Source organism: Apium graveolens, chromosome 10 (genome assembly GCF_009905375.1).
Source record: "Apium graveolens cultivar Ventura chromosome 10, ASM990537v1, whole genome shotgun sequence".
Taxonomy (NCBI): domain Eukaryota; kingdom Viridiplantae; phylum Streptophyta; class Magnoliopsida; order Apiales; family Apiaceae; genus Apium; species Apium graveolens.
In genome coordinates, this window is record NC_133656.1 from 177803492 (window position 1) to 177814515 (window position 11024).

Here is an 11024-nt window from a genome sequence, read left to right on the forward strand (position 1 = left end):
ACTAAGAGTTCGATCTCTAAATTAAGATCATCCATTTATCAGCTTGGAGAAGATATTGAAGAGAAGAAAGAGTTGAAGAAAAAGCTTGTCAAAGTCCTTCAAGACAAGGAGGAAGAAAGGTTGAATGACTTTCTGGAAACAACTGTCAGTTATCTTAGGATACTGAAGTAAGCCTTATTCCTTGCATATTTTGTAATTGGTTTTGGCATCATTGAGAATGAAATTTGTGCTTCATTACATTAAGCATAAATTGGGGAAGATTGTTACGTGCTGATTCTCAATGATCAGGAGGAGCTCAGGATCTGACTGTTTTAGATGTCATCAGTATTTGATGTGTCATCAGGATTTGATGCATCATCAGTATTTGCAGAACATCAGCATCTGAAGGTAGTCTGTTGTGAAGATTGATTATGTTCCTTATTTTGAGGGATGGATATCTGTTCGTTCTGAGTGATAGGACTTTGTATATTCAGTTAAAGATATGTATCATTTTCTGTTAGTATTTGATAATGCATATGTTAGATTGATTTGTAGCAGCTGTGTATTATATAAACACAGTTTAGGTCATCACATAGTGATTAACTCGAGCATTGTACGACCTAGCAGCTCTCAAGAACATCAAAATTTCTTCAGAGAGTTTGTAACAGTTTTTATCAGAAATATAAAGAATTGTTTTTTTTTATACTTGTTCGAAACGTTTATATAATTGTTTCCAACCCCCCTTAAACAATTGTATTACTACTGGACAACATAAAATCAAAACAACATACTAATATCCCTTCCAACATATTATGATATTGCGATACACAACACTTATTCTAGAAAACAGCTAAGATATTAGAGTACCCACCATGAATTGTGAACTTATCATAGTTCAGATGACCTCGTCTACCTGTGGTTTCAAATTGAACACAAACTTTGTACAATAGTAGAAGATGCCAAATTTCAACCAGATTGTGTGTTAGGTGTAACTACCCTGGTGGGATTGAAGATAATAGTCCACCTCATGGGTACAGTCATCTATTCGTATGATAGATGACCCCAGATTAAACCATTCTCGAATACTTACAATTCATCCTCTCAGAAAATGAACGTGTATCGTGTCCATTTTCTGAAAATTAGCTACTTCTTTCCAACCGTATGTTGAAATTTTGGCAAAAGTCATAAGTTGTCGGGGGCCCTGATCATTGCATGCTACCTTCATTGGACTAGGGTATTCCTTAGTAACATCATCCACAACTACAAAATAATATTGGTAAATATCAAACATTCTTATGAAATGTTACATTTGTAGTAAATGACCCTTACTATCACTATCAATTAACAATGTACAATCCTTCCACTTCTGGACATTATGATCCTTCACAGAAATTTGTGAAATTGGAGTGATTGTTACTGCATTAGAAGATTTTCCCTCCTTTCTTTGATCAGGGGTTAGCTCATAGTCTCTTTCAGGAGGGGTGACTTCGGGATCCTTGTAATCACCATACAACCTAGCTTCTTGGCTAACCTGTAACCAACTATCTAAATTAGTCACATCCTAAATGTTGTAAGTAGTCTGCACGGGTTGTCTCAGTTGGTTAAAGGGAGGATATCTTCTTGGTCAAAGGTTCGAATCTCACGGGAGGAGAATTTATGATTATACCTTCTAAACCAGAGCATGTCCTTTAAGTGCGGTTTATCTTGGTTCACGTAGTTTGCAGACTATTGCATGAGCCCGCGGGGTTTACCCAGTACGTACCCGAAAGATAGCGGCTGCGGGTTCCCTTGAATAAAATAAATAAATATGAAACTAGTATGAATACTTATTGTTTTTCCACGTGAATTATTTTCCAACTTACTATACCATTCATTTTGGTTGTCCCGTATTCGGGGTCCTTTCAACCACAAAACGCCTACAATTTTTTTATTCAGTTAAACCACATTTTCTTTTAAATATGTACCCTAGTTTTCCAATTTACTATATCTTTTCCAATTTGTGAAAAGATTTTTTTTTTTCCAGGAAATACCCTAGTATGAAACCTAATTGTATTGTATTCAGGCCTTTTCAACCACATAATAATTATGAAACCTGATTATATTGTATTCCGGCCTTTTCAACCACATAATAATTATTACTGTTTTGACTATCATAATGTCAGGTTTCAATTTCCTGGATTTTAGGTTGTTAGCTTAGAGTGAATAGCTGTTAATTAGCATATTATATTTTAATATTTTGAAAAAAAAATATTTAATAAATAGACGTTTTAGTTAGTATTTATATAAATGAGTTGAAACATCCAAGTAACTTATTCAAAATTGAAATTTAAGACCAAACAACTATTCCAAAGAGTTAACTTTTAAACATTAATATGAGAAGTTCATATCTCTGATCCGAGTCGAAAAAACTAAAAAAATTTCCCCGAAAAAACATCCTAGGTACGGAAAACACATGAGATTTGGAGTCACCCGCAGGGACCGACTTTTGCTACAAAACTAAACAAAACAGTCTATTTATTGTCGGACCCCATTTAACTATACGCCATGTGTTATTTTATGTATATGATATCGTGCTAACCTTTTCCACCATTGGTTGAGGTGCAGATAAATTTGGCTGGACACCTAGTTTTAAAAAAGTATCAATGTTTCAAGAAACGAAAAAAACAAGCAAAATACTTCTAGTATAGTATGCTTCGTTGTTTGCTTATATAAGCGACACAGCTGAATAATATATTACAGAGAAAAACATGGGTAGCCTCTTGTTTCAAAAATTTGATCCCTTGAACTTAAAATTCTTTTCCAGTGAATCGAATAAAGTAATCGAGTTCATCACAGGTTACTACAAGAATGTAGACAAGTACCCTGTTCGAAGCCAAGTTAAACCAGGTTTTCTTTTAAATCTGTACCCCAAAGAAGCTCCTTTTCAGCCAACTTCACTTGAATCCATTCTCCAAGAAATCGAAACCAACATTATTCCAGGCATTACCCATTGGCAAAGTCCAAACTTTTACGCTTACTTTCCCGCAACTACAAGTAATGCTGCGTTTCATGGAGAGATGCTTTGCAATGCTCTGAACGTCGTCGGCTTCAACTGGATATGTTCTCCAGCAGCAACAGAGCTCGAAATGATTGTCATGGATTGGCTAGGCAAAATGCTTAACCTCCCTCAATCGTTTCTTTTTGCTGGGAACGGTGGAGGAGTTATACATGGAAGTACTTCTGAAGGCCTAGTATGTGTACTTGCTGCTGCTAGAGACAAAGCTTTGAAACAATATGGTGAAGATAATATAACAAAGCTAGTCGTTTATGCGTCTGATCAAACACATTTTGTTGTCAAGAAGGCAGCTAAATTAGTTGGGATTCCTCCTAGGAATTTTCGTGTCATACCCACATCATTGTCTACGTGCTTTGCACTAAAACCGAATGATGTTATGATGGCTATAGAACGTGACTTGGAATCAGGTTTAGTGCCATTGTTTCTTTGTGCAACGGCTGGAGCCACACCTTCTAGCTCCGTTGATCCTGTTGAGGGACTTGGTTTATTGGCCCAAAAATATAGTATGTGGCTTCATATTGAAGCTGCGTATGCTGGAAGTGCTTTTATATGTCCCGAGTTGAGGCATTATCTTCAAGGTATAGAGTTTGCTGATTCCATAAGCATGAATCTCCACAAATGGTTATTAACAAACATGGATTGTAGTTGCCTATGGGTGAAAAGTCCAAGGGTTCTGCTAGACTCTTTGTCTGTGACTGACGAGGTTCTGAGAAACGAGGCTAGTGAATCTAAGCAAGTCGTGGACTTCATGGACTGGCAAATTGCATCTAGCAAGTGATTCAGGGCACTAAAGCTGTGGTTTGTGTTGCGTAGATATGGTATACACAATCTAATGACACATATTAGAAGTGACATTGAATTGGCCAAACATTTTGAGGCACTGGTCAAGTCTGACAACAGGTTCGAAGTGGTGGTGCCTGTGAAGTTTTCCCTTGTTTGCTTTCGACTAAAACCGTATGAAAAAGAAGGAGAGGAGAGCTCGAAGGTTTTAAACTGGAAATTGATGGAAGCAGTAAATTCAAGTGGACGAGCTTATATGACTCATGCAGTCTTGGGTGATATTTTTGTCATACGTTGTGCCATTGGAACTTCATTAACCGAGGAAAGGCATGTTAGTGAATTGTGGAAGCTGATTCAAGAAAAAACTGACGTTGTTCTGGAGTGAAAAAAAAAAACTAAAGGGATCGTGATTTCTTGTATTATTGTAAGAGTAATGTTTGAGGCAAAAAAAAAAGTTATAAAAAATTGTCACAAAATGACATGGTATGGGTGATGTGACATAATGAAAAAATTCAATTGGTCCTGTTAATGTAACTGCAGGGTTCCTTTTATATTTAGTCAATCAACATGTGACATGTGACATTTGTAATTATTTTAATAACTCATTTTATACTTCTAACATTATCAAATACAAAATTGATTGTTTATTAATGTATTATTTTCGTACAAGACATTATCAAATTACATAACGTTTCTAATATAATTTATTAAGCAAAATATATATATTATTGTTTGTGATAAATTGTATTAAGGAATGAATATAAAAGGCTAGTCGGTATAAGTTTAAAATGAAATGATTAAATTTAATATATAGAATGCTGTTAGTATGTTTACAAAAAAAACTAAAAATTAACATATATGTTGAATACAAAGTTGACCAAAAATTTTGAATTTTATTTAAATAAACTATTTGTACCGATCTATATTATTACTTAATTCACTACTAACTTACAATTAACTTACTCAATTTAAAAAGATAAAAAATGCATAACTTAAATTAGAATGACTTACAATCATAATATACAATAATATAAATATAAAAGTGATTTAATGAAAATGCTAGTTTTTGAAATTAAACGTATATATGTATGAAAAAATATAAGTTTTTTATTTACCTTAATATGAACAAAGTAAAATTAAGTTATATGTGTGTGTCAGCTATCGTATGTTACATTTTTTAGTAAATTATGATAGTTTCAATTATTTATATGCTAAATATTTGATTTATTAATATATATAATCATTATTACCACTACTGAGGCAATTGATTACTTAGATAACACGCATTTATAATTATTCAAAAAATAAAATTATGTAATAAATAAATTACAATAATTTATATATAGTATTCACATTATCAGTGACAAACAATCTATATCTATTTTTTACGCAACCGAATATCAATCATGGTTGTAACATAAAAATATATTATATATTGTAAAGACTTATTATTGATATTCATAATTTGTTTTTCTAGAATTCGAGTAAAAATTGTAATTATATCGTTATTTAAACAGTTTTTAAGTTTCTTTCATTACAACTCTAATATTTCTTTATATAGTAATTTGATAACATTGCATACTATTCTGCTAAAATTAAATATTTTTCAATTCGATAAAATTTTATAAATATCAGTTGAATTAGTTAATTCATTCAAATTATTGAACAATATATATATATATTTTCTTTAAATAGTATAAAATGCATTGAATCAAATAATACAATATAGTATAGATATAACTTTTATTTGAATAATTCAAAATATTAAATTAATTTAAAATATTTGTACAATATTATCTTGACCAATGAATATTTCTTATATAAAGTAATTCTTTTTTAAAAAGCTAGTTTTTTAAAGTAAAAAATGAAAAATAAATCGATTTAATATATTATCATAGTTTTAACAAATCTTGTGAGATCTCATATCAAATTTTGAATATTTTTAAAATCAGGACAACTCCCAAATACAATAATGCGCTACGAGTGAAGTTAGTAATTTTAATACAAATAATCAATTGACTTGATCTTATAAAGTCCTCAAACCCATTAATTTTAAAAAAATTCACATTATTGGTAAGATATTCTCGCCGAAATTGTAATTTAAATTTACTAAACGTAGAATGTGATCATATTTTTCGGTCGGGTCATGTAGTCAAATTTCGAGTATTTTTTAAACAATGGGCCAAGTTCTGATTTCAAATTCGAAATAAACTAAAATGCATTGACTCATTATAATTAAAACTTATCTAAATATGTAATACCAATATAGATTATTTATATATAATCGATTTTATTTTCAATTATTTCTTTAAAAATTATATATGTACATTTTAATTACTTTTTATGATAAAAAATATGTTAAAAATATAAGAGATATATTTTTAAACTAAAAATTGATTAACAAATAATACAATAATCCATTTATATACTATGCCTAACTTTATATTTATTTATTTATTATCGTAGGGAACCCGCAGCCGCTACCCTTCGGCTGCGTATTGGATAAACCCCACGGGCTCACGCACTAGCCTGTAAATCACGTAAACCAAGTAAACCACATTTAAGCGACAGGCTCTGCCTCAGGAGTCATAATCATAAATTCTCCTCCTGTGGGATTCGAAGCTCTGATCAAGAGGATAATTATCCCCTATTTAACCAACTGAGTCAACTCTTGCGGACCCTAACTTTATATTTGGAATTCATTTCTTTAAAATTAACCCTACAAATATTCAAGTATCTTTTTTTGCGGAATTCAAGTAACTATCTTTCAAGTTAAATAAAATATTTATTTAGCGCACTTACATATTATGTGTACGATAAAAAGCACATGTGACGATATGGTGTAGTGGTACGAGGTTGTATATGAGAATGTAATAAATAATAAATAAAACTGTAATCTTATTGCAATTTTTTTTAAATTATATGTAGTTTTCATTAACTCAAATCTTATTAAAACAACTAACTTAACATTATTATGTCTCTATGTCTGAAAAGACATGACTAATATATTTTACATTGAAATTTTAACCATGCAATGAGCAACACAACGGATAATTTAACAAAATATTAAATCAATATTACTAAATAATTGCATATTACATTTCTTATTGTTAGCTGAATTTATGTTTTATATAGTTTGTGACCGCATATTTTTTTCTAATAAACATTCTTTATGTATGCATAAATTTGCATTTGGTGCTAAAATAGAATTTTAGAGGCATTAATGTAGAAATTGCAATCTATATATGATTGCATTTATATATAAAAGTAATATAAATATTTGGTATATAAGCATCAAAAAGCGGGTAAAATATTATATATAAAATTATGAGTCATATAGGAATAAAAAAAGAATAATAATGATATATTTAGAGCTGTAGTAAGATTTAAAAAGGGGTGAAACCAAAAGTTCGCGAAACCGAGAAAAGGGGTGAAATCAAAGTATCCTTAAAAGATGGTTTCCATGGTTTCCCTTATTAGTAACAATGTATAAGAGATTTCATTTTATTATTTTAATAAAAAAAATTATACGAAAAATAGAAATATCGTAATTATAATATGATTCCAATAATTTACATTTCGTTAAAAGTCAACAGAGAACTCTACATAGAATAGAAATTCAGGAGTAAAATTAAAATACGGCGTAACCGTACTAAGATTAAACCAAGTACCCTATCAAAAACTAATTTAGAGTTATACGGAAATAGAATTGTAATCATAATAAGATTTGAACAATTTTATTATTTGCTAGGGGTGAATGTTTATAATATCCATATCATTTTATTAAAATGGAATTCCACCAATAATTAAAAAATTAAAATTAAAATATTCAAGTTTAAACACATGAACTATTTACTCGGTTGTGGTTTATATTTTTTGTAACCTATTTAGTTGGGCCAATTTATAAATCTATTTATTTTAAAACAAAATGAAAAATAGGATTCAAACCTATAATAAAAGAGAGTATGGCTTATAAAATTCAAAAAACAGATAAAAATAATATATATAGAATTATAAGTCATTTAGATATCAAAATGTATAAAAATAATACAATAAAATTTATAAAATTAATCATAAAAGGTGAAATCAAAAGGTGGTGAAATAAAAAATAAGTGAAACCAAAGTAAGGTTTCGCTTTTAAAACATAACTAAAAATAGCCTATAAAAATAATAAAAAAGTATGACTTATAAAATTCAAAAAACGGGTAAAAATAATACATGTAGAATCATATAGGAATAAAAATAATAAAAATAATACACCTACAGTTATAACATTAATTGTAAAATGTGAAATCAAAATGTGGTGAAAAAAAAATAAGTGAAACTAAAATATTAACTAAAAAGAGGTAGTATCAATTAAATAAGATTTTACTTATTAATAAAGGTTGTTAATTCAAGTCCGTTAAATTCATGTCAATCGAGAAATAGTGCTCTCATGATACGTCAAAAATTGACTGCAGAAATTAAGGTCTTGTAGGAGTGCACCCTGCAACATCACTTGGCAAGAAAAAAGAAGGCAAAATTGAATATCCTAGACAGTATCGTAGTGCTCCATATTTCCAGTGCAATATACATTTTTCTTGGATGCAACTTTAAATTTTATAAGTTCATTAGGCTAATTTGAAAAATTCTAGTCCTGGTATGACTGCTACTTGAAAATTGGTGTTTAACATATGACATGAAAACATTTTTCTGATCAGTTTCTAATGATAAAAAAGAAATTTTCTACTTATAAAGCATACGTTTTGTAGGCCAGAACACAAAAGGCCTGAAATTAAAATTACAAGAAAAACGGCTAAATACAACCGGTTTAAAACCGGTTGTATTTAGCTAAATTCAACCGTTTTCGGTTGTATTTAGCTAAATACAACCGGTTTTTGGACCGGTTGTATTTGCTCGAGTAATATTTAGTAAACCGGTTGTATTTAGTAATAAATACGACCGACTAAATACAACCGACTAAATACAACCGCTTAAATACAACCGACTAAATACAACCGTTTCCGGTCAAATTTAATTTTTCGGATAAAATTCGAATGTCCCGCCCAAACAATTAAATTTTATGACAAAATTCAAAAGGCCCGCCCAGTTATTCAATTCAACAGTATCTGGTCGAAAATAGGATTCTAAATACTACCGAATACGATTGTATTTACGCACAGAAATTTCAAAAAAAAAACTAGCCGGAAACCGGAAAATATCCAGATTTCGGCGAGCTTCCTAAAATCCGTCCAGTTTCCGGCAGCCTTAAACTCAACTAAATCCCATTTTCGAAAGACGGGGCTCTTGTCATGATCCATCAGCCTTGCCAACCCAAAATCTCCGAGCCTGGCATTAAAATTTGCATCCATCATACTGTTACTAGTCTTTATGTCTCTGTGAATCACTTGTTGTTTACATTCTTAATGCAAATAAGTCAAAACAGAGGCCAAGCCGACAACAATATTATATATGTGTAACCATTTTATTATGAACTCAGATTATATATGTTATATAACCATTTCCATCTTTTTCACTCTCTGAGGCATTAACTCGAACACTTGAGCTACAAACAACACAACCATCCACATTTCGCCATCTGGGACGGCACCAAATGGGTTCAGAATCTGGATACAACAGATTATCAAGACTTTCATTAGGCATAAACTGATAGACAAGCAATAATTCACCGTTTTCAGCACACCAACCTTGAATCGAGAAACTCCAACTTTGAAAAAGATGGGTTCCTGTATTTCCTTCAGTAGAAGCTGAAATCCCATTTTCGAGATATAGTTTTAGTACTATTATGAAGCTAGGATGAAGTATACAACATACTATAAAAACAGAAAGAAAAAAAACAGGGGAGGGGGAGGTAGGTTGACCGGAAAAAAACAGCGAAGGGGGAGGGAGGTGCGGCGTGAGGGAAAGGGGAAAGAGGGGGGGGGGGGGTTGGAACGCGCAAGGTAGGGGGTGGGGGGGTTTAGGGTTAGTTTCTTTATATATAATTTTGTTTTGTTTTTGCGTGTAAATATTTTTTATAAAATGTAATTTCAATCGTTGGATTGTTGTGATAGTAGTTGAATATGGTCCATTAGATATAATTCACGCAGATCGGTGACGTGGCTCTAAATACTACCGCGATCCGTCGAATTTAGGAGTGTCAATTTTATTATTATTATTATTATTATTATTATATAATTTGATAACTTTTACAGGACATAAATATTAATTAATATTTTCCTTACAAAGATTATTATATTCTAAATTTTAAAATTTATTTTTGAGAATTCAATGTTTTAAGAAAAAATTTAATTCATGATTTGGATCGATTTTATCATAAATACCACATTTTATAAATATTTTTTAAAAAACTCCAAACATCAGTTTGGGACAAAAATCAGTATATTTTTGTGATATGACAAAAATTTTGGAAAAAAATAAATATATTTGGTTTGCCTTTTTAATAGTCAAAGAGTAGTTTGACCAGTACTTCTAATTATTGTCTAATCCCATATTGATATTTCGATATTTTTAAAAATATTAATGAATGATCCAACCGTACAGATGTCAAGACCTGTATATTTTTGTGATATGATAATAATTTTAGAAAAAAATAAATATAATTGGTTTGCCTTATTAATAGTCAAAGAGTAGTTTGACGAGTACCTCTAACTAGTGTTTAATCCCATATTGATGATTCGATATATTTAAAAATATTACTGAATGATCCAACCATACGGATGTCAAGGTATACATATTTCAGTGATATGACAAAAATTTTAGAAAAAAATAAATATATTTGGTTTTCTTTTTTAACAGTCAACCAGTAATTTGACCCGTACTTCTAACTAGTGTTTAATCTCATATTGATGATTCGATATTTTTAAAAATATTAATGAATGATTTAACCGTACGGATGTCAAGATCTATATATTTTATTGATATGACAAAAATTTTAGAAAAAAAAGAAATATATTTGGTTTGCCTTTTTAAGAGTCAAAGAGTAGTTTGACCAGTACTTTTAAATAGTGTTTAATCCCATATTGATGTTTCGATATTTTTAAAAATATTAATGAATGATCCAACCGTACGGATGTCAAAATCTATATATTTTAGTGATATGACAAAAATTTTAGAAAAAAATAAATATATTTGGTTTACTTTTTTAACAGTCAACTAGTAATTTGACCCGTACTTCTAACTAGTGTTTAATCCCATATTGATGATTCGA

The 11024-nt window shown here is 30.3% G+C and overlaps 1 long non-coding RNA gene and 1 pseudogene across 1 annotated transcript; one reads left to right on the forward strand and one right to left on the reverse strand.

The window, feature by feature from the left end:
* Positions 1-2726: 2726 nt before the first annotated feature.
* Positions 2727-4199, forward strand: LOC141691347 (tyrosine decarboxylase 1-like; annotated as a pseudogene).
* Positions 4200-8814: 4615 nt separating this feature from the next.
* Positions 8815-9732, reverse strand: LOC141692678 (uncharacterized). The gene is made up of 2 exons (XR_012562869.1): positions 9502-9732; positions 8815-9420 (listed from the first exon to the last, which is right to left on the reverse strand). It is a non-coding gene; the product is annotated as an uncharacterized LOC141692678 (long non-coding RNA).
* Between the last annotated feature and the right edge of the window lie 1292 nt (positions 9733-11024).